The 26361-nt window shown below is 26.3% G+C and overlaps 1 long non-coding RNA gene across 1 annotated transcript; it reads right to left on the bottom strand.

The window, feature by feature from the left end:
- Positions 1–957: 957 nt before the first annotated feature.
- Positions 958–26361, bottom strand: LOC142322922 (uncharacterized). The gene is made up of 3 exons (XR_012755965.1): positions 25953–26361; positions 23541–23733; positions 958–3161 (listed from the first exon to the last, which is right to left on the bottom strand). It is a non-coding gene; the product is annotated as an uncharacterized LOC142322922 (long non-coding RNA).

The raw sequence follows: 26361 nt of genomic DNA, 5'->3' as shown, positions 1-26361 counted from the left end.
ATTGGATTATTTGGCCACGTGTAGATCATGGATAATTAAATGATTTGGATATGGCCTTATACCAGACTTAGAGCTGGCGATGTGGAGGTCAGGGTCGATGTTATTGTAGGTGTAACGGAGACCCTTCCGTTGTCCACATGTCTTCTCCGATGGCAAGCATGTAGTGAAGGTGCCCATGTATGTCGGTGCATGGGAGCTCTGAAAGCTTAAAGTTTAAAGGTTCAAGCTATAAAGAAGATCAGCGAGTTCCCTGTGTCTGTTCAACTACACAGTTCACTTAACTCGTCGAAAGGAGTCATTGTTTGCCATCAGGATGATGTAAATCTAGCAGAAATAGAGCCCTACTGATTTTCAAACGAATCGGTTCACAGGAACCAGAGTTAGAGGAAAAAACTGGGTTTTGGGGTACATTTTCAAGGTTTCCAGAAATCATTACAGCAGAGTAACAGCTTTTCTTTCTTAACTAAAATCGTAAATCGGCCCTTCTAACGCACTTACTAAGACAGAAGTTTTTAAACATTGTTGTAATATGTTATACACTGAACTCGTATCAACTAAGTTAAAGTTCAGTATAAAATAAAGTGGGAAAAGTACACATTTTTATTAATGATTTTCGTGTTTTTTTTATTCTTCATAAAAAATATTTTATTTGTGTTCCTAAAATTTTTGTTTGGAACAATTACCATGGAAAGATTCTGAGTAGATTCACAAACGAGCAGTACGGAGATTACGTAGATATACATCTTATCTACGGATAAAAATAATAATTTTGTTTTGTTATAAAATTATTTTGAAAGAAGTTCTTCTATAGCGAACAATTTTGAGAAATCTTTTGTTATTCTTGGTTTTCAAAAAAAATCGATTTGGAAAAGAAAAACTGATAACAAAGTTGCATTATTATCCTGACATTGGTTATTTATTCTTATTTATATAATGGAAAAATAAATATACATGATAAAACGTTGGCTGAGATTTATTTTTTATTGTGGGCGGTAATTTATACTGACGTTTTACTGTACAATTATCGTTATATGTTTAAATCAAAAAGAGTTTTAAAAATTAAGAAATCTTTATTTTTTATTTTTTGGTCCTCCATCTCCAAAATCACCTTCCAAGAAAATTTTATGATTTTCTACGTTTATTATGTTAAATTGAAGAAACAAAATAATTCCACTAAAATATGTATAACCAATAAAAATTTATCTAGGATTTATTTTTTTGGTAGTGGGGGTGAATTAGGAAGAAAATTTATTGTAATATTATTACTAGAAGTTTATTATTTAAATTTTTAATAATATTAAAGTAAAAAAATATTAAAGGTTTAAATAAATTAAAATAGGGTTGGAAAAATAAAAATAAAAAATCGAAATTTATAAACTTTGATCGGCTCCCCATCCCCAATATTTCCCCAAAGTATTTTTTTTTTTTTTTTGGTCGCTTCTACTAATACTATGCCTAAGAAAACATTAAAAGAATTCGGTTAAATAATATGCAAAAAATAAAAGAAATGTTTTTTCGATTTTCGGAGAAGGGGAAATTTTGGGGCAAATTAAAAAAAAATGGTAACTAGCAGACACGCATGTAGTTACCATTAAAGTGGGGTTATGTTTGTAAACTTTTGCAAAAATTGACCTCAAAAAACCTACTGGAGATACTGACCCGAAAACTTTACCATAAAATTTTCCCGTATATATATATATATATATATATATATATATATATGAGTCTGTACAAAATTTCATTAAAATTGTTATACCCAGCTCAAAGTTATTTAGCTTCAAACACGCCAACACATTTGCATATGTACGTACAAACATAATTAATAAACATAATAATTGTTTTTTGGAGTTCCTGGTCATGAAATTTATAAAAGGCAAAAAATACTGTACTCCATTTTTTTTTACTGATTCCTATACTTTCCTTCTTAAAGCATAGTACTAGAGCTATGAAACCAGAAAAATAAAAAGAATATTTATTGAAAACAATTTATAATGATTGCATGATTTCTCTCAAAAAAGGATCTGATGTGGACACTACATGATTTCTTTGTACGCTTATTAAATTATATATATATATACATTTTTAGTAGTATATAAAATTTTATTCCAGTAATAACTGCTCATCTTTTTTCTAATTTTTTTTGTTATTATTGGATTATATCTATTGTAAAAGTTTTTTTAAAATCACAGGTTAATAATTTTTAATAAATTAATATATTTAAATTTAAAAAAGGAAATAAAGTCGAATTCGAACCGATATGCCTATAAGATTCAAATATTTCATTAATTAAAATTTTATTTGGCTATAACTTTGGAACCAATGAAAATAAGTACCACTTATCGTTGAGAAGCTCTCAATGAGGGCTTATTACTGCAGTTAAGAAGAAGTCCAAAATCCAAATGTTTTAGATTTTAATGTATAATATATACATATTATAAATATATATAGGCTTATTTTTGTATTTGTATTTCATTTTCTAAAAACTGGATGGGTCAAATGAAGTTTAAATTATCCATTTAAAATTTTAAATAATTTATTATCGACGAAAAATTCATGTAAAATTCACCACAATAAGCCTTTTTTGTTGTATTTTTGTTTTTTTTTCCTAAAAACAAAATACCGAGTACATGAATTAGAAAGTGGTCGTATTTCTGCGTAACAGATTTTTAGGAAATCTATATTCCTGACAGAGTTTATCAGGTCGTTCCTTCTCTATGTGTACAGGAATTCTACTTTAAGCTGCGCTATATTTAATTTTCTTTAAATAAAAAGAATCAATTGAAGTGTAACTTAGTTTTTCATTTATTTAGTTTTATTTTTTAAATTAATTTTTAATTCTATTTTAGCTTAATTTTCAATAAAGTAAATTATCCTAAAATATTCCTTGGCGGATTTTAAGTTTTCATATCTTTCAAGCTGTGTATGTTTCACTTTCTATTTAATATTTTTTTTATACTCACTTTCTCAATTTTTTTAATTCTGTTAGGGTGGACAGATTTCGTAATGTTTTTCCAGTAAGATACAATTCTTGTTGTTAACCTATTAGAGACAATTTTTAGCTTGTTAAAAATACCTTGTTGGATCAAGAACTACAAACCATAATGTTCCAAATGAAAGTTGAATACGCTAACGTTCTACTTCTGAAGTCGGTACGATTTATTCTGTATATAAAAATATGAAAAAAAACATAAATATATTTACAAATTCTAATAATGCTTTTAGATAAATTTTAAAGTGCTTTTTTCTTAATAAAGAAGTAAAAATCTAAAATAAGTAAAACAATAGATTCTTTGTTATTCAGAATTTTTGTATAAGTGATATACAAATAAAAATCTTATTTGAATCTCCTGCTGTAAAATGCTGAAAATTATATTAAAAAATTATTTTCATATTACAGAAATCCAATAACCGTGGATTTCTAGAAACTTTTATGGCTTAAGTTCTCTTCAAAATTATTTACATTTTGTACCTTCGAAATTTAAGTAAAAATATCAGCGAACACGAAGTAACTGATTTTACTGCTTCAATGTTAAAAGTTAAAAATTTAATAAACGATTGCTTTATATTATTAAAAAGAGGTAAACATTTATAATTCACAGGTATGTGCTTGGTATTTCAAAATAATGGTAAAGTCGTAGAATTTACTTTCCATAACTAATTTGTATTTTATACGAAAGTCTCTCTCAACGTTATTTATTTCATTTCATTCAGAATTTATTAAAATTCTTTTGATGCTTCAGGATATGTCGTAACCATAAGAATTATTGCTATAAAACGAAAAAAAAATCTATTTGTATATTTTGACATCGAAAAGTTTTGTGTTTGAGCCCAACTACTAAAAAAGAAGTCTATTTTTTATCTATTATTTTTTTTTTTGATTTCATATATACTTTCCTGTTTTTATCATATTAGTTCTACCGAGATTTAATCATAATTTCATTAGATCTCACTAATTATAATTTAATATATTTTTTATTCTCCTAATATAAAAAATTCTTTCCAAAGTATCTACTAGAATTGATATCTTCTTTAAAAAAAAAATGTTTAACCATTTCATAACTTTTTTAATCAATAAATATTTTTCAGTTTCCTCTTCTACAATTCTCTCAAATGCTTCCAGTATAAATTCATGCATATCTTATTTTCCTTATCTTCGCTCCGTATAATTCCATATTCCTTACTAAAATATTTATTATTTCCTCAGTTGTTAATTTTTGGCATTTTTATTTTGCATTTTAAGATAAATAAAACTCTTAAAAATTTATCATAATTATTCTAGATGACTTTTAGCTAAATAGCTATCATTAAAAAAAATATTATTTTCTTGTTAAGAATAAAAAAAATTCTTCCGCAGTTCTGCGCAAGAAGACCGACTTTTCGTTAATTTAATTTTTATATATATTTTTTTAATTTGGTTTAATATTGCTAACAATAGATATTGCAGATAAAGAAACGTCAACGCTCTAACTTGCAACGTTATAACAAACCATGCTTCTAACTTGCCTCGCTCAATTGAGCATAACTTAAGAACGACTCAAACAATCTACATCAAATTTCCATATGCACATCTTCAGATGTACTACTATAGGATATATAGATTTTAATAAAATTAATTTAGTAGTTTTGGAGATTTTCGAGCCACAAAAATTTATACATAGGCCTATATATAAATATATATATATTTTTTAAAGGAAAACTGAGTTTAAGTGATTGCTATTTTCATACTCTTCATACCTCAAAACAGTAAGAAAATTTATTTTCATCTCCCATTCACACCAAACGACCAAAAATAATACTGCACTTTTCTTCGAAAAGTCGGTAAAAAATGTTTAACTGAAATTTTATTAAAATGAAGTTTAGTTTGTTTATAATATTTAAAAATAAAACATTTCTTTCAAAATTATGAAAACAGAAAATTGATCAAAATTTTTCTAAAAATTTCCAGATTTTTTAATATTGGTTTATATACGGTAGTACTGTTTTGAAATTAATGGTTTTATGACGTAGCTGGGAATATATTAATTGAAATAAGGAAATATCCAATTTGTATTCGTGAATTGATGAATATAATCTATTATTAAATTTTTCATCCGTCTTAATTCAATAAAAAAAAAATTCATTCACAAAAAAAGAAAAGATAGTGGGACTTAAACTACTTAGTTTTGTGCGTGTTTTCTTTAACAGGTAAAATACGGTATACCTAACCTAAAAAATCGTGTGAAAAATTGGCCTAAAACAAATAATAATAATTAAAACAGTTTATAAAGATAAGGGGATAATTTAGTGGTGATTGTTCATTATAGTCCCTAATATTATAACAAAAAAAAAAAAAATCATGTTATACTAGATTATTAATTAATGTAAGTAAGCTATCATTTAATAAATACATTATACCATGATTAATTAATTTTAAAAAAAATGAAAAAAAAACTTAAACAGGTAAAACAACAATCACATTTTAATAAAATAACTAAAGACACTTTCTCATAATCACATGTTTTATTTATACATTATGTGTTATTGTACAGTTTTACAGTGTAATTATTTTATCATTGATTGCGTAATTACCCAGTTTCTAGTTTAATTACGTTTTCTTTTGTTTCGATATTATGATTATTAATTCAGGCCGACAAGTCCCGAGAAAGTATCATTAATTAGAACTAAAGTCTAAATTATTGTAATGATTTTATTTTTTAAAAATAAAAAAAAAAAAATTAATTACTGCTTCCAATTGATTTAAATCTGTTGTAAAACTATCTCTTTTCAGTAGTAATCATCGAATTCTATCAAACTTAATTTAACATTAATTGTTCTCTTATGTAAATTACTTCCAATTTCTTCCATTATCTATTAATTGAATCATAAAGCTATAATATAGTAGTTTTTCATTCTATCATAGGATGTCCCAAAAGAGATTTAAAAACTTTAACTGGAAGTAGATATTTTATTTATAGATAAATTTGGCTGTAATTTTTTAGATATAAAATGAAACAAATGTACCACCATATTGTCTATTTTTACCTTTTGCTATTTTTTAATGAAAACGAACAAACAAGTAAAATAACGATCTTTCAAAATAAAATTTCATAACTCTTAATTAATAGAGTAAAAACTTAAATTTGTCAATAATAGCAAAAAAAAAAAGAATAAACATCACACTCTATTAAAAATTTCGCATGATAACCAAAATTTACAATCATGTCTAAAAATGTTTTAAGATTTTAAGAAAGTTTTCAGTAATAACTCTTTTTCTAAGTATTCACCAATATATGATGGGATACACATTTTTCATCGATAGTCCCTTAAAAATAGAAAAAAATGGAATCTATAATAATAAATTATATTTATGAGTATTAATGGCAATTGAATGGAGAAATAAAAAGAGACTGGAGGTGTTGAAAATGGTTATTAACGTCAAGGATCCAGAGGAACCTCAGCTGATAGGGCCGAGAATAAATCTACGATAAAGGGTGTTGATGAAACAGTTTTAGAGAGAATTGAAAGGAAACAGCTTATGTGGTAAAGTTGTTTAGAAGATGGAGAAAAATGTACGGCTAAAAGATCTTATCCATTATTGATCAACAAATCGTCGTTGAAGGAAATCAAATTAAGAGACAAGAAGTTATATTCTGCCACAAAATCTAACAGGTGATGATTGTACGGACAGAGTGTGGCTTGGATGCAGGAGCCAATTTTTTTTTTAACCTCCGGGACCACCGTTAGATATTACTTCAGAGGATGAGATGAATGACAATTTTTTCAGCGTGTGAAAATGCCATGCCTGACCGGGGGGATTCGAATCCGGGACCTCCAGATGAAAGGCCGAGACGCTACACTTACGCCACGGAAGCAGGCGCGTGAGCCAATTTAATTCTTATGTAAAGTAAGTAAATATTAAAATAAAATTAACTACTTTTATCCTACATTTCATTTATGGGAAATCTTTAATTCTTTCACAAATTGTGATTTATATAACGATTCAAAATATTACTCGACGTAAAATAATATAGTTATCGTTTTAAGCTTTTATTGCTAACCAAATAATGGAAATATACGGATGTAAATTTGCCTAAGACCATATTCAAACTTTAATAAAAGAATTATTTATTAGTTCAACGCTCCTTGAAGCTTAGGCAAATATCTATATTAATATTTAAATTGTGTATTTAAAAAAAAAATCCTTAGTTGAAGTAGATTAGTAACAAGAATCTTATGACATAAAATTAGAGAATTACATAAAAAACCATTATTTATTAACATTCCATGTTTGTATTATTCGTATTTAAATGCCATAACCATCTCGATTGTTCGCATTGTCTTCATTGTAATGAGTGACATTATCATAAATTCCAAGATCACATCTCTTTTTCTTGCCAGCCGATTGGCTGAAATACGTAATCCTAATACTACGTCAATAAGATTCATATTATTTCTTTAAAATTGTATTAGTTGCTTGCATTTTATCAGCCGTTTTCCATAAATTTTATGCCACGAATGAGACGATCAGTTGCAATATTGTTTATTAAATACTCGTACTCAATAAATCAAGACATTGTGGGTCTTTTTTTTGTTATTTAATTTATTTATGTAGAATAGAATCTTTTTCGTTTACGGTAATTATTGTTTAATATGTTTACGTTAATATTTAATTAACAAAATAATTATAAAATTCAAGTATGTTTAGTAAAATAAAAATTGTTTGTCCATTTTTTCCAGAGAAATCGTGTAATAGTTATAATTTGTTTTAAATACATTTTCATTTTACTTTCCTGGTATCATAGCTCTATTGTTATGCTTTAAGAAGGAAAGTATAGCAATCAGTTAAAAAAAGGAGTATGGTATTTTTTGCATTTTCGAATTTTATGACCCAGGAACTACAAAAAACAAAAAAAAGAGGGGAGGTAACGTTTGTTCTTATGTAAGTGTGTTGGCGTGTTTGAAGCTTAATAACTTTGGATTGGATACAACGATTTTGATGAAACTTCGTAAAGAGACTTGTATATATAGGAAAATTTGTTAGTAAAATACTCGTATCAATATCTCCAGTGGGTGGAGGGTTTTTGGGGTTAATTTTTGCAAAATTTTGCAAACATAACCCCTTTTTAATGGTAGCTACATGTGTGCATGCTAGTTACTACTTTTTTTTTTTAATTTCCCCGCAAATTCCCCCTTCCCCCAAAATCCAAAAACGTTATCGTTTTATTAATGGCATATTTTTTATCCGAATTTTTCTAACGCGTTTCTAGGCACAATAGTACAAGCGACCCAAAAAAATTACTTTGGGGGGCAATGTTGGGGGGAAGCCGATCAAAGTTTAAAAATATCGAATATTTAATAAGTTTTTTGGTTTATTTAAAGTTTTAATAATAATATTACAATAAAATGTCATCATAATTTACCCCCAGCCCCAAAAAAAGAAATATTAGTTAACGTTTTTCATGTATAATTATTTTTCCACTATAAAAGAATAAATAACCAGTGCCAGGAAAGTATTACAACTTTATTATCAGCTTTTTTTTTATAATTTAATGAAACCGATTAAAATTTTATGTAATTTGAAAAAAAAGTCAGTTATCATTCAGAATATTTTACATTTAGAAATTAAAATTCACTTTCCCAACACTTAAAATTCTATTTACAAAGTTTCATTGTTAATTTTTTATGGTATGTTAACTATTTTGCAGGATTACTTTTATGTGTGTAATAATCATGTGAGAATTGTTGTTCAATTATTTTTACTGCTTGCATTACAGTAGAATAATAATAACAACGATATTACGTCTTCTTTTACCTTTAGAAGGTCATTGACCATTAAGTTAAATGACCTTTGTTTTTTTCTAATATTTATACCATTGTTTGTTAATTATTAAAAAGTTAATTTTATCTACTATTTAAATTATTGATTGACTCTTATAATTTTTTGGAGGTTTTCAGATAGAATCCTGGATCCTCAATACTGATCCCGACCACCAACCTGTCGTTATGTTCTAATTAACAATACAGCCAGACCTGAGGGGGCTTAGTTGTAATAATCTACAAATGCACATATTACATGAACAAGGGACGCAGCTACCTACCAGTCCTGAATCAAGAAAGCTGGAAAAGATATTGAGAAATCTCCGTAATATCATACAAATAAAATAACCATTTAAATTATAATGATGCGTCTACAGAATGTTCATTTTAAATAATGTATCATGTTATGGTCTCTGAAACTATAAGAGATAAAAAATTTAAATGGAGGGAATTTTATTTAATTTTTTCCCTAAAGATTAAAAGTACGGCATTGGAATTTTTAAATTCAATTAAATTTTTTAATACGGTGGCCAAATTTTATCTTTGATTGCAATTTATGTTTGCAGGTTTAGATAGAAAACATTATTTGAATACGTCTTTTATTCTTGGCTATTTTTCCTTAAATGCGATTGTTCAACAGCTACATCCAATCTCTTTTCAATCTGTCTACACATACGTTGAACAGTCTACAACGGTATATTTTAAAAATAATTTTTTTATCTACTAGCACAATGAATTTATACTGTATTTGGACTCCAGATTTAAAGTGGTATAAAACTATAAAAGAAAAATTTACATTTTTAAATATTACCTTAAGTAATTATATTTGTATTATTATTTTAAACAACATTAAAACTAATAAAAATATAAGTTACGGAGCAAATAAATTGTATTGGTCGCCATACCGATTTTCACCTTCCTTCAAGGAAAAATATGAGTTAAAAAAGGTCTTTAAATTATATTTTCTATGAAAAACTGGCAAAACAAAATAGCGGTTGCTATTAAAAAAGTAAATTTGCTAGCTATATTGGAAAAATGAAAGTGAATTGAAAAATTTCAGTACAGTACTTTTATTCCTTAGAAAAAAAAGGTCAGTTCCTCATTACATTTTTTATGAAATTCTTATAAATCAGAGATTCTAATGGTGACACACTTAAAAGAAATACTGTATATTAATTTATAAATTAACTATCGACGTATTTCATTACGGTTCGATAAATGAGTGTTCATTTATAATAATTATTCATATCATTTCGATTTGTATTTTTATATTAAAAGAACTGGAAATTCATGCGTAAACAGAGAAATAATATGAGAATATAAACAATCAAATTATCTCCACTGAATTGAAACAATATATACATATATATATATATAAAACGCTATGTTATTGTTATTAAACAAAAAAAAGGGATACATTAATTACCTATTTGACAATCTCAGCGTTTCTTATGGGTATAAAATATTTAAAGTACCAAAAATACAAGAGTCACAAGTTATATTACCAATCTCTGAAAGTAGTGATTCCCATTTAAAAATCCAGTCTTTTTAATATATCAGAAAAACGTGTAATGTATAATAATATATTCAACTGGGTGGGAAAATTTAAGGAATTTTGTTATCCATGGAATAATCTATATGTATCGATGGAATAAAACTAAGTTATATCTCCATAATTATGATTGACTATTCATTTTCATTATTTATTCATGTCTCAAGTTAGATTCTTTATAACCATTCCGTTACTGCCTTATAAAAGATAAAAGAATAATTGATCAATAAGTATTCGAATTTAAAAAAAATATATATTTTAGCTAAACTACTGTACTAAAATTTCCACGTATATTATAATACGATAAAGGTATGAACTATTTAAAAATTTTGTTCCAGGACAGGTTAAATAAAATTATTAATATTTAATGGTTTTTCTTCTTTGTCTTAAAATAAATAACGAAAAGCTAACCTTTTCTGAAGGATACGCAGGGAAGATAAATAATAATTCTTCAGGTTTCAAGTAATTATAATAGGTCTGTCCTGGATTAAAATATGTATATTTTAGATTTTTTTAAACCTATATCTAAGCTCTCCGATCTAGTTTTTTTTTAAATAAAATTAAAAAAAAAATATTTCTTTTTTTATAGTTTTTATTTTTAAATTAATTGTGGTATATGCGATTTATAGATAGGTCAGTGACATTGAAATAAACCAACTGATTCTTTCTTTTTAAGTTCATTGAAACAATTATTATTATTATTATTATTATTATTATTCAAGAACCGTCTGCATATTTATTATTTGTACATATATGGAACTACGTCTTTGCTATAAAAACTAACCTACAACTATTATACGCTTATGCAGTAAAGAGTCCATTATCTATTCTAAAATATTTTTATAGATTTCATTGTAACTTACTTGTATATATTATAATTAAAGAAAAAGGAAAAACTAGTTAATATGTTGTATTTTACATGTATTTAAGTCACAGTTATTATATATTATATTAAGTTAAAAGAAAAAAATATTTAATAAAATTTAATTTTGAAAGATTTTCCTTGGTAATACAAAGTAGAAATTTTACAGAGTTCAAAATATAATTTATTTTTTGCTTGAATCGATTATTCAACTCCTTTGATGAACGACAGAAATATTATATCTTTGCTAAAAAGATTGGTCTGTATAAAAATTATTAGAAAAATATTTAATTCATCTTCTAATATACGGATAAACTTTTCAATAATTAAAATATATATTCAAACCACAATGAATACATATATATTACTTTACGTAAAATAGGAACATAAACATAAAAATGAAAGTACTAAAAAACAACTATTAAAAATACTTAAGGTACGTTATTCTTGTAGTATTTTAAGTTTACTTTTACTGAAAACATTTTAAATAAGTACAAGCATTTGCTGATCCTCAGTTTTTGCTTTTTGTGCAACCACCGGCTAAAAAAACAAGAAATAAAATAAAAAATCTATATTTTTTACTTCGATATATCCTTAATATTCTAAAAATAGTCCCTAAAGTACTATTTTTAGAACTTGCACTGCCACTATGCCTAAGAAGAAACAAGAATTAAAAAAAAAAATCTATATTTTTTACTTCGATATATCCTTAATATTCTAAAAATAGTCCCTAAAGTACTATTTTTAGAACTTGCACTGCCACTATGCCTAAGAAGACATTAAAAAAAAAAATTGGTTATAAAATATACAATAAATAAAAACATTTTTTTGATTTTACGGGCCAATTTAAAAAAAAAAAATAGCAAAATAATTATGCACGCATGAACTGAGCATAATATAACGTAAGTTATGTTTGCAAAATTTTGAAAATATTAACCCCCCAAAACCCTCCACCTCCTAGATATATTGTTCCCAAAATTTTACCAACAAATTGACTCATATAAACAATTCTCAGCGCCAAATTTCATCAAAATCGGTTTATCCTGCCAAAAATGATTAAGGTTCAAACATGCCAGCACACGTAAATACGTACGTACAAACATTACCCCACAAATTTTTTTGTTTTATTTTGAGGGGTTCCTGGGTCATGAAACGTCGAGAAATGCTATTTGAAGGAAAGATTTTGACGAAATGCTATACATAGAAAAACCCATATTTTTGAATGATTATATACTCTACTTGCAGAATAGCTCAAGAGCTACGATGCCAGGAAAGTAAAAACTGTGTGTTGAAGTATACGATTCAAAATTATTGATAGTAATATGCTACCCGTATTCTCTTGAAGAATTTTGGGGATGTCCATTATTTGGAAAATGTTTTGATCTCTTCTTTGGATGGGATTTATTGCCTAATTTCATTCCTTTGTCTCTTTTCATGAAGCATTCTTGATTCCATCATTTCCAATGAACGAAATAATCAAGGATAAATAAAGTTTTGGCTAGATTCTTACTGAATTCATGTTTTATATAATCCATTCTTTGTATTTAATACGAGGAATGATGTTCTTTCCATATTCCTTACCAGACATTATCCGATGCGGTAGGTACACAAAAAGCCCAATCTAGGGTTTCAATATTTATCAGGTAAAGTAAAATCATCTAAAATATGCATGCATACATCGACCAGACTTACAAAACCTAAACTGGACAAGTGGGGATATCAAGGTTAATGTAAAATACTCTTCTCTCGAGAGAAACTACAAGGATTGTGCTTCCTGCCCCGTAGAGCCAGCGGGTGTTTATCTAGCACATAATACTAGAATTAAAATAAAATAAAATGTTATTCTTTTGTAACGGTTTAACTGTTAATTGAAAACGAAATTTTCAATATTACATAATTAAAAGTTTTGTTTCGTTTAATACCTGGTTAAAATCTGCCATATTTTAATATGCTCTGTTTTTAATGAACTATGAGATTTTTTCGTTTGATTCAAGCATTAATGAAAAATAAAAATATATACTTCATTTTACGTACTTTCCTTACGGTTTTAATTTTGTATCAAATGAAACTCATTTGAGCCCAGATTACTTTACGAAAAACCTTAGCTTTTGTCAACAAAAATAAACACACACACACACACACACACACACACACACACACACACACACACATTACATTAAGATATGTTTTTAATGTACAATAACTTTTGCCAAAAGTGGAAAAAATAATTTAAGCAATTCGGTTTTTATATAGGAAGGTTTGAAGGATCAAATTCAGATTTTTTAAAGTTTTTTCACTATCGGACCAGTATTTCTAATCTATATCCAGGGCCATAATCCAGTAAAAAAAATATTTCAATCGAACGCACAAATATTACGCTGCTTTATAAATATATGTTGCCATGCTAAGCCAGAAAGGCGTATCTCATTTTACACTACTTTTGAGCTAACGGAAGAATTTTATAATCTTTTTTAGCATTTTTTAATGTAATCGCATTTGAATCTTTTCTTATGTAATAATTTATAGATATATTATTTATTTCAAAATTCAGGCTGTTAAAAACTTTATTTGGAAATAAAACTGAAATATGACCATTTCTATTAGGACATTTTTAAACTGTTATGTACTCTCTAAATTCAGTTCTGAGGTTTTTGACTGCAGTTTATTTATTACAGTCTTTTATTTTTTTATTTAAAAATAAAATATTCGATAAGATTGATATTTTAATTCTTTCCAAATTATTTATAAATATATAAAAATAAGATAAATGTTTATAACTAATTTTTTTGAGTCCGCGAGCTACAAAAATCTTTGAATGGGCCAGGATGCTAATGTAAGGTTTTTTTTTAGTTTTTGATTAACTTTATGATAAATCTTAGCAACTTATTAGTCTTTCAAGATCAACCATTCCAATTTTAAAACTCATAAAAATGAAACCTCAGGTTTATTGAAATTCATAATTTCTATTTTTATTTTTATCGTCTTTAATTATTTACAGAGAGAATTTAAAGTAAAACTTTTGATATATTGCTCGTAATATTAAGTTGATATTTTGTAAAACCTTACAAAAAGCGTACTTCAAATGATGAATGAAGATTTTGTGGGATTTCTAATTATTTTCAAAGTTAAATATCCTTTATGCTTAACCGGCGATTATAGCTAGAGTAATTTATATTAAGGGAGAAAGTATTTTGATCATGTCAAAAATTGGGTATTGGGTTTTTTGCAAATCTATATGTTTAGGGTCCATCTAATTCATCTAGACCAAATAAATATATGTATATATGTGTGTCGCACGGCTTTCGGCCTTGTATATCTCAGGAATGACCAAACCAATTATCTTCAAATTTCCCTCAAATATTTCTATATATGGGGCATTGATCATATGAATTTATTTTTAAAATTCGGGATCTTTTTCAAAATTCTCCGCCCCCCCCCCAAAAAAAAACACTTAATTTTTTAACCAATTGGCCAAAAATCGATGTATTTTTAATATCCAATAAGAATTAGGTGGGAATATGCATGTTTCAAAATAAAAACTCAAAATTGGCAGTTTTTCTTTTCTCCCCACTCCCCAAAGTTTGCAAGTTTTTCACTTGGAAATAACTAATAATGACAAGAAATATTGATATTAACAATAACCAGATTGGAGAAATAACCCAATAACCAAGTATAACCATTTATATTACCTTTCTTATAACCATTAATATCTATTTATTTTATAATCTAACCAAACTACGCTCTCTTCGCTCGCTAACCTTACTAATTAGCAGTAATGTTTTGAATATTTAAATAATAAATTCAATAATTATTACTGCAATTTTTATTTATTTATATATATTTTTTTTTGTTGAAAGTGTCATTCCTGACCGGAATTCGAACCCGGGACCTCCGGATGAAAGGCTGAGACGCTACCACTTGCACCACGGAGGCCGGCAATTATTTAAATAATCAAAACATGACTGTTAATTAGTCGAGGTTAGCGAGCGAAGCGAGCGTATGTCGAGTTTGGTTAGATTAATTCATTTTTAATAACTTCAGTAATTACTGTAGTTATTTATTATTTAAATAATCAGAACATTACTGTTAATTAGTCGAGTTTAACGATCGAAGCGAGCGTAGTTTGATTGATTATATTTGTAATTTATATCTATAATTATAAGCAATAATGCTTATATTTTTAACATGTAAAATATGCAATATGGAAAATGTTTAAAATGACTGGTATAAAAGAGCATGTTATGTGTAATTGGGTTATTTCTCCAACCGGGTTATTGTTAATATCAATATTTCTTGCTATCTTGAGTTATTTCCTACTATCTTGAAATATGCATATTCCCACCTTATTCTTATTGGATATTAAAAATACATCGATCTTTGGCCCATTGGTTAAAAGATTAACTGTTTTTTTTTTGGGGGGGGGAGAATTCCGAAAAAAGATCCAAAATTCGTTAAGGTATTGGGAGGATATCGCGAAAAAATCAATTTCAATTTTCTTTAAAGGAATTTTAAAGAAAATTTTATTAAAGCATATCTGTTATCTACAAAACATATATAAATAGTCCAAAAAAGATTTTTTTCAAAATCAACATCACCTCTTAAAAATGGAACGTAATTTTTGTTCTTTTGTTCTATCTGCCTTTGGTTTAAATATTTTTCAAAACTTTTTTGAAATTTTTTACGTCAAATATAGAGCTGTCAAAAAATGACTTTTCCGGTTACGCCGGTTCTCGTACAATACATTAATTTAAATACATAACTTAACTTTGCCAGCTTTTTTTTAGGTGTGATTTAAATAATAATAAGATTATCTAGGTGCATAAGTTATAATTTTTATAACAAACGATATAATTAAATGTAGTCAAGATAGGTTTCCAAATTGTAAAAAAAAAAAATACTTGTGAGACCACCAATTTTTTCTATATCGGATCGTATATATAGAGTATAAAAATTAATTTAAAATATTTTTTTGAAAAATCGTTTACTTATAGTTAAGCTTAAAATAAGATACGCTATGTGTTTCATGTACATTTTAATTTAAAACATCTTTTTTTAATAGCACATAATTCCAAATATACGTACGCCAGATTGAATCATTTGAATTGTAATAAATTATGAAACAATGTCTAAATTTAAAATGATCGGGTTTAAATGTATGCAGATAGTTTTTTATTTTGGGATTATTTGTGTAGGTAGGGGTAATGGAGTCCTTAATATTTGACCTTTATTCATTTATCGAGGCCTTTTACGTTCACTACGAGGAGGCGCTGTTGATTGTTTATTTGTGTGTGTGTGTGTGTGTGTGTTTGTGTTTGATTTTTAACTTTACTTATGATTTTAAAATTAAAATTATGTCAATTTCATTTGGGAAGTAACTTTATTATATTTATTTTAATTAGCTGGAATAATTTTTAACATTAATATCTTTTTATATCTATTTTATTTTGTTTATTTCGGGAGAGAGAAAGAGTGAATCCACAAAATAATGAAAAATTAGTATAATAAAAGATGCTATTAAAACCTAATGAAATGAACAAGTAGATAGATTAAACATGATGAAGAAGGATTGTAGGACAAAGTATATCAATAAAACCTCGGTAATTTGAACATCTAATTCGAAATATTACTCATGCAAAATTATTTTTATTATTTTTTTTTTACGGTATAACAGGCACTTGCTATTGGGAATGAAACACATAATCTCAAACAATAAATTTAACCATACAAAACGGATTATTAAATGAATGAGATGAGATTCGTTTAATTTTGGAAACAGAAATTAATTCTTGAATAATTCTTTAATTGTTTTTTTTTAAATCGACTTATTTGTTCACTTGTTCAAATTTAAATCTATTTTGATACTTAAGAGTTTGTACGGGATCAATTGTTGATACGATACACAGTGTCTCACACATTCTATAATTTCTCAACGTCATACGGAAACGACAAACACCAATCTGGTAAATGTATGATGTGTAATTTGCTAGTTAAGAATTCTATAACTGAATACAATATTAAAATATGTTCTATTTATTTTTAAATAGGGTAAATCCAATTGTTTACGGATTACTGTTTTATTAATATTTTGAAATGTGTCAGAAATATAATATAACCAATCTAGAAACCTATTCTGACTGCAATAATAATAAATTAATGATAAGAAGTAATCGGTGAACTTATCGTAGCAGTGAGTTTAGAACACCGGGAATATAATTGAACTGGTGCTTGGTGGTCTCTAAGTATCAGGACTAGGTAAATGAGGTCAGGGAAATCTGGGGTCAGATCCCCCCCCCCACAATTATTGGTGCACTAGGTGAAAAACCCAATACTCTACATCGGTCACTGAAAATCCTAGGCGTCCCACCTAACCCCTACCTCATCATGCAGGAAACTGTAATATTGGATACGTGCGCATTGGGGAGAAAGTATATAACTTTTGTCTTGGGACGCTGAAAAATCTACGGATTCGAATATTTTCGGAGTCTTTCAATTCATCCATGTGATATTTGATTCAATACATTTTAATTAGCTTTCCATAACAAAACAAGAGTCCAGACCCCATGCCTTGTTTAAGCTGGCCGGGGCCTTTTTTCAGCATAAAAATTGAGCTGCGTAAAGATAATAAAAATCTAGTTTAACTTTAAAAAATATATATATATATATACTAAGAAAATAAGTAAAATTGTATGTAATAAGCGTTTTTAGCATTACGATTGGGGAAAAGGTTAAATTGTATGCTTTATACAAATACCAGGAAAGTTAAGTAACATTGTTGCTAAATAGATTTCTTTTGAAGAGTCGGTATTTTATTATAAGGTAGGGCTATGATCGATATATAATTCTATACATTATGGTATATAAAGTATTTCCTTTTTTGCTTAAACACTTCCAATTCCTGGAATATTTATTATATTACATTAAAAACTTTACTACGTAGCGTTGTCCAAATAACAGGAAATGAATTTGATTTTTTTTTTCTTGTACATGCAGACTAAATATGTTAGTTTTATCGACTTAAATACTATCATTCTTCATATTAGATTTGTAATCAGTAATCGAAATACAATTAATATTTAAACTGTTACTAAAATTGGTCTTCTACGCCCTCAAAAAATGAATAAAAGACTATTATTCTGTAATCTTCATATGGAACAAATAATCCCTTCTCCATATTGAAGATTTAATATATTAGTAGTACATAAAAGATATATATATATATATATATATATATATATATATGTATATATATATTATGTTTTACAGATTATTATATACTTGTATTTTCTCTTGTATTCCTTCATGTCTTCTTACACGTAATTTTTACTAAATTAATTACAAGATTACATTAAATTGATGTGCTTTAAAATTCAATTAAATAAATGACGAAGTAACAGTTATTGTTTGTTAATTTTCTACATATTTTAGCGTTTAATTAAAGTATACCAGTTGATTTACGAACTGAACAATATATATATATATATCTATTATAAAAGATTTAAAAACCGCCAGACCTATTAAATTTCAATTATAAAAAATATACTACCTTAGAAAAAAATTACTAATTAAGAATAACAGGGTATCTAATCCTGGTTTAAATTCAAATTTACATAGAAAAAAAAAATTTATCATATAAATTTCACCTAAATACAAAATATTAAAACTAAATTCTAAAATAAAAACTATATATATTCTAAAAAAATTATATATATATATATATATATATCGTACTATTTCATCCAAATATCATAACAGATTTTTTGCTTTTCACGCGTAAGTTCATTTAACTTCGAGGTGTATTCTAACTCACTGCTACCAATACGTTTACCGATTACTTCTTATCATCATCATCAATTAACTATCGATGATCTTACCTATATCGTTATCGATTATCTTATTATATGATTACCGATTACTCCTTTAGAGTTTCTCCATTTTAATCTTTCATGGACGTGTAAAATAAGGTGTGGTCTATGTGTGGATAATACAATACAATAATTGTTAATTATTTACTCTTTATGTACTTAATCGGTTTATTAACAATAAATATAACAAAAAATAATAATTTATTCGTTTAACTTAAATTTTTTACGTTTATATCGTTATATTAATGATTTTTTTTAAACTTTTGATTTATATTCTTTATAATATAAATTTTGATATACTTTGCAATAAAACATTTTACGAATTCTAATTAGAGGTAATTTGTCAACTTCACTCTTTAAATACACTCTTTAAAAAACTAAAATTAATCTAAACATTTATTAGTTATTTACTTTTATAAGAATAACTTAAGTTTGATTCAATAATCAATCTTAATTATTATTTATAACAATGAAATGTTTTTAATACAATTTAAAATATCAAACAAAACAGATTTTATATAAGAATAAAAAAAAGTTACTTGATTATTAAAAAAAAAGGAATAAATATAATAATTACTTGTTGTTGACAATAATTATTCCTTATTATCTGAAATAAAACCATTAAGAATAACGTCATATATTTGTATTACGCAAGGATAAAACGGACTTTTAATTGTTAGATCGTTACTTTATTCCATGTTAATTTATATATATATATATATATATATATATATATATATATATATATATATATACATACATACGTCGTCGGAAAAAAGCTGGCAAATTGTACGACTTTCTCGGTTATTAATAATAATAAAAAAAATAAAAGAGTTAGAGCCAAAAAAAGAGGTGGGGGAATAAATTTTAAGAAAGATTTTTCTAAGAACATTGATGTTTAGATTAAGCTTAATAAATTTACTTAAGTAAAGTTTTCTCTGAATCTAACAACCCCCCCCCCCTAACGATGAAAGCAAATATAAGAAGAAAAGAATTTAAAAAAAATTTTCTGCATATTAGGTCTGTCATTTATAACAAAATTGCAAACTATTCTTGATAGCTTACATGTGTTGTATATACTTTCAAAAAAAATTTGAAAAATATTTAAACCGAAAAGAGGTAGAGCAAAAGAACATGTATTTCAATTATAAGAGGTGGGGTTTGATTTTTGAAAAACGGTCTTGGATTACTTTTATATATATATTGTAGTAACAAATTTGCTTTAATAAAGTTTTCTTTAAGACGTCTCTGAAGAAAATCAAGATTGGTTTTTCGCGATATCCTCCGGTTATCTTAATGAATTTTGAAAAAAAAATTAATATGATCATTGCCCATATGTAGAAATATTTTATGCAATTTGAAGAAATTCGGTTGGTCAATCCTGAAATAATTAGGCCAGAAGCAGTGGACGTACATACATATGATTTTTTTTTGCGCTAGATGAACTAGTTGGACCCTAAAACGTAAAAATTGTAAAAAAACTCGATTCTCCATTTTTGACATGATTACCATATTAGCTATATTCATCGGGAAGTAAAAATATTCAATATTATTTTATAATATATAAGTTTTTCAAAAATAAAGAAAATAATAATTTGAAAAAACAAAGAAAAAATACATAAATACATTTTTTTCTTATATTTTTAAAATTAATCCTCTGCAATAAGAAAAAAAAATTATCTAAATACTGTATTGTATGTAACTCTAAGTGAAATTTATGCAGTGATTTAAAATAAACTAATATTTATTACTTATATTAAATCTTAAATTCTTCCTTCTGATTAAAACTGTTTTTCCAGTTTACACGCACGGAATAGATTTTAAAAACAGATTTTGTCAGTAAAAAAGTAAAATAAAAAATTGGTAGAACTTTCGTTGGAAAAAATTTCGTAAAACTTGATGAGTTTTAGTTATTTTTTATTGGTAAACTCTATTTATGCTTCATTTTACTTATTTGATATTTTATTTTACCTAAAAATGTTAAGGTAAAAAAAAGAAGTTAATTAATTCTTACGTGTTCTGAATGGATTATTTTGTTTTAAAAACATAATCCGATAACAATATAGTAGGATTTTTAATTAATTCTTATTTCTTTCATAAAATAATTGCATCTATGTAAAGAGAACAACACTGACTTCTTTAATCTACAGTTTTGTATTTATGTTATTAATACTTGAATATTTTTGTATGATGATATCATAGCTGTTTACAAATTACTTTCGTAACACATCATTTTTTATAATAATATTATATTTAGCTAACTTATTTTCCATAAAATATAATTTTCCAAATACTACACGTATAAATACTTAATTTTCTTATTTTATAATTAGTTTATCACTACAATATACTCATATTATTTTGATTAATTTTTACTTACAGGGAATGTATTTATTAAAATCAGTTTTCATGTCAACAACTTTTATTTTTGCGATATTTTGAAAAATAATCTGTTCAAAATATGAAACATACATTTCAGTCTTCATCTAAACTAATTAGTGTTTTATGAAAGATTTAACAAACAATGTTTGTTGTAATAGAAAAATGAATTAATTTTTTTTTTTTACTGACTTTTCGAAGAAAATTACGGTATGACTTTTGGTCACATAATGGGACTGTAGGGGTTGAAAATGAATTTTCTTTACGTTTTAAGGTGTGAGAAAGAAAACACCACTCACTTGGATTCGGGTTTCCTTATTATATAAATAAATATATATATAAATGGAAACATGTGTACATGTAGCACTATATATAAAGTTTTTGGCTCGAAAATCTTCAAACCTAATTGATCAATTTCATTGAAATTTATATATGCTGTAATAGTGTATCTGAAGTTGTGAAAATTTTATGAAGGTTGGTCGAGTTTTCTTGAGTTACGCTCAATTTAAATTTGAAAAACAAATTTGAGGGTTTGTTGATTCTCTCTCTCTCTCTCTTTCTGTTTAACCTCCGGAACTACCGTAAGGTATTACTTCAGACGATGAATGAGGATGATATGTATGAGTGTAAATGAAGTGTAGTCTTGTACAATCTCAGGTCGACTATTCCTAAGATGTGTGGTTAATTGAAACTCAACCACCAAAGAACACCAGTATCCACGATCAAGTAGATGATTTACTACTGAAAATAAAGAAAACATAGGATCTACTGGTTAATCGAACGTATGCAGTGCGTTATACTATGAAAATCTGTGCGTATCTGACTGCAAAATAGTAAGAGCGTCGGAAATGAAAAGTCTTCTTGTGCAGAATTAAGCAAGTTTTTTTTTTTGTTAGAATTAATTCATCAGAGAAGCTTGTACGTGGGAATATGGAATTAAATTTTGTAGTGCATGAAAAATGCCATGCCTAAGTGAAATTCTAACCTGGGATCCCCGGATGAAAGGACAAAACGCTACCACTCCGGCACAGAAAATCGCATATTAATATTTATTTTAATAAATAAAATTAATTACTAAATAACAGCTTACATCCAAAAATAAAGTATATTTATTTTTAAATAAATTTCTAAATTTTACTTAGTATACATGTTTATTTAAAATTTATCCTTTTTAGTGAAAAGTACTTAAAAATTTATTAATCAAATATTGTAAGTTTTCGTAAAAAAAATCATCACCATTGTTGTTTATTTATTTATTTTTTGTTTAATAAAAGACAAACTGAATGATTTCAGTTTGTGGTTAATCACCTTGATCATCACGCAATATTTTTCAGATGCATTCTTAGCTTGAATAAAATATATGTATTTTGTATTAATTACATAAGAATAGTAAGAGGTACTTTTTTACCAAAAAAAGGATTACTAAGCGAAATATATATTGTATGGAATATTTATCCGACACGCATTTTAAATATCAAGCTTAATCTGCAAGTACCATATAAAAAACAGATTTCACAAGTTGGTCCATTGGCAACCCTTCAACTAGATATACTAAGGTTTTACCGGTATCTTTAAGAATGAAAATACAACACGGTCAGACTTACACCGTAGGCCCGGTATTGGGAAAGAAGAAATTAAAGATAAGAAAAATGAATGATTGTTAAGAAAGGATAATCCTACCTATACGATACAAAAAAATCAGACCTAAAGAAAAATTCAAAAGACTTCTTCCTGTACATATTCTCTCAGATATATTTCATAATTTTTATCCATACGGAGCAGCACCCAAATAGTCTAATAAAATTAGAATTTCGAATTTATAGCTTAAATATAAAAACATTTTTCTTTTACTCCAGGATTTAAAGTGCCATCCAAGAAAAGAATCAAGGTTCCAAAGAGAAGAATATTTCCCTGGAATTGCCTGTGACGTGAAGAAGTATCAAACTGAACATACAGCCCCACACATACACACGAACACACACACACACACAGACACACACACACACTGTTAGAGGTGCAAATAGAAGTACGCAAAAATCTTCCTTTTGTAGCATTATTTCGGCTATTTGGTTAGTTAGGTAATACCTACCTCACTCGCCCTCTCTCTTTTACTGTTTAATCTCCGGAACCACCATTACGTATTACTTCAAAGGATAAATGTATGATTGTAAATGAAATGTAGTCTTGTACAATCTCAGGTCGACTATTCCTAAGATGTGTGGTTAATTGAAACTCAACCACCAAAGAACACCGGTATCCACGATCAAGTAGATGATTTACTACTGAAAATAAAGAAAACAATTCATAAATAAACTTTGGTTCAGAAACGTTTTGTAATATTGGACATTTTGCTTCATTTATACCTACTTAAAATCTGTCGCATTTTGATATGATTTTAATAAACTTCAAAACTTTTTTACGTTTGTAGACTTTATTCATAACATTTTACACAGAATGAAATTTTCTAGAAGTTTTTTTTAAAAACTTTATGCATTTATTTACCTATTTAACATTGGTTTTTTTACGCCAAACAAAATTGTGTTTTTCTACCCCAGAAATTTATCTTTTACTCCAGCTTTCTCAAAAGTACTAAAAAAAAAAAATATTAAAAATTTTAGGACCTATTGTTTTCAATTTTTCGGGTCAGATTTCATTAAAAAAAAACCTTTAAATTTATCCCTTAATTTGAGACCAGAGAATTATAGTTTGGCTTAATTTTACCAAAGGCTCAGGAATTAGGACGAAATCTTTCGCTAGCAGACACTCGCTAACGAAACGTTTCCGAAACTATGTTTATATGAACTTTCTTCTTTATTTTCACCAGTAGAATATAACCTGAAAGTTTGTTACATTCTTCGTTAATCATTCTGTAAATATATATTTATATATATATATATATATATACAGAATGATTATATACAGAATGATTTTTACCCTTTACTGATATATATATATATATATATAAGTAAAAGGTAAAAATATTTTTATTTTTATAAGAATTATACAATTTTTCCATAGAAATAAATCTGAAATAAATATCATTAAATTACATTGAAATTATACAACATTCATTAAACACAATTCATTAAAATTTACGTGCAATATTGAGTATATCTTAATAAATAAATTTTAAAAAGAAACCCTCTTAAAAAAAAAAACCTGATGATTTTCTTTGATAAAAAAGGATATAATTTTTCAAATTCCATCTTACTGAATAATTTAGAACCTAATAATGATAATATTCTAGTTACTTTAAGTCATAAAGTGAAAAATGGACGTATTTATTAAAGATTTTATTGTGAAAAAGATTCATTTTATTTCTATATTGTAAAACGTTTACAGTGAGAAGGATACTTCCTTTTACTTCCTGTTAAAAAGTCAGACATATAAAAAATAATGTAAGCATCTATTATGTATAACTAATATGTATAAATTTATTTATTAATTTCTTAATTTTAAATATCTGTAAAAATTAAAAAACGGTTAAAAATAAGGCCTACAGTTAAAACTGTATTATATATATGAATATATATATCTACATATATTTATATACATATATATTTATTTATCACATACTCATGAGCACTTTCGTAGTGATCGCTACTTCATCAGATATTAATCATTAAAAAAGATTTAAAAAAATAAAATATGGAAAGGTAATTTAACTTTTTAAAAATATTTTTAATAAAACCAGTACTAAAGCGCATTTAATCATATGTAAAAAAAACCCTTGCGCACGAAGACCGACTTTTATTAATCTAATTTTAATATTTCTAGCAATAGATACCACAGAAAAAGAACCGTCAACGTTCCGACGTTTTGTATCATAACGAACCACGCTTCTAACTTTCCCCGTTCAAACTTTTTCGACGTTAAATTGAGCGTAACTTAAGAACTACTCAACCAACCTTCATAAAATTTTCACATGCGCAACTTTAGATAGACTTACTTATACAGTGTATACAAATTTGAATGAAACTAATTTAATAGTTTTGGAGAGTTTTGAGCCACAGAAGTTTATATATGCATCTCTTTCTCTCTCTCTCTCTCTCTCTCTCTCTATATATATATATATATATATATATATATATATATATATATATATATATATATATATATATATATATATATATATTTATACGAAAACTCAGTTAAGTGAATGATATTTTTATTGTACTCATAATATCTCAAAACGTAAAGAAAATTTTTTTTCACCCCCAACCATGCGACCGAAATTAATACTGTACTTTTTTTTAAAGTTCCGTAAAAAACACTGAAAAGTAGTAAGTTGAGTTTTTATTAAAATAATAGAATTATTCTGATGCTAATACATACCTTACTACATATAGTTAATTTATAATTTATAATATATATATATCAGTTATAAAATAAAGCATTAAAGAAATTGCAGTTTTTTAATTATATATGTGTTAAAAAGAAAGTATTTTTTTTTTTTTTTTAATGTAAATAAATAAATAGATACTGTACAATAAAAACTTACCAAAAAATCGTTATTCACGCTTGGATGAGTTTCATGCTGATAAGATGGGACTTACAACTATACAAAGTCTGTCATATGTGGTTTAGATAAGATATACAAAAATTTTAAGTGTTGATAAATGATTAAATAGGCTAATCAGCGTGTATAGTGATAATAATTAGCTTAAATTTAATTAAAATTAATATCCTAAAATTTTCTCATTGAATTTTAATAATGATCAACACAATTTTAAAATCACTAAATTTACACAATTTTTTTTTTTTTAATTTTCTGTTTTAGATGAAATTAATGTTAGTTTAGGAAGTTCAACCTAAAACTGAATAAAACCAACTTAACAGACAACTTAACTAACAGGTCCCTCTATCGTTGTCTCAATCTAACAAACACTTTTTACCATTCCACTCGACTC

The sequence above is a fragment of the Lycorma delicatula genome, chromosome 4, assembly GCF_047948215.1.
Source record: "Lycorma delicatula isolate Av1 chromosome 4, ASM4794821v1, whole genome shotgun sequence".
NCBI lineage: Eukaryota > Metazoa > Arthropoda > Insecta > Hemiptera > Fulgoridae > Lycorma > Lycorma delicatula.
This window is presented reverse-complemented; position numbering and strand designations above follow the sequence as displayed.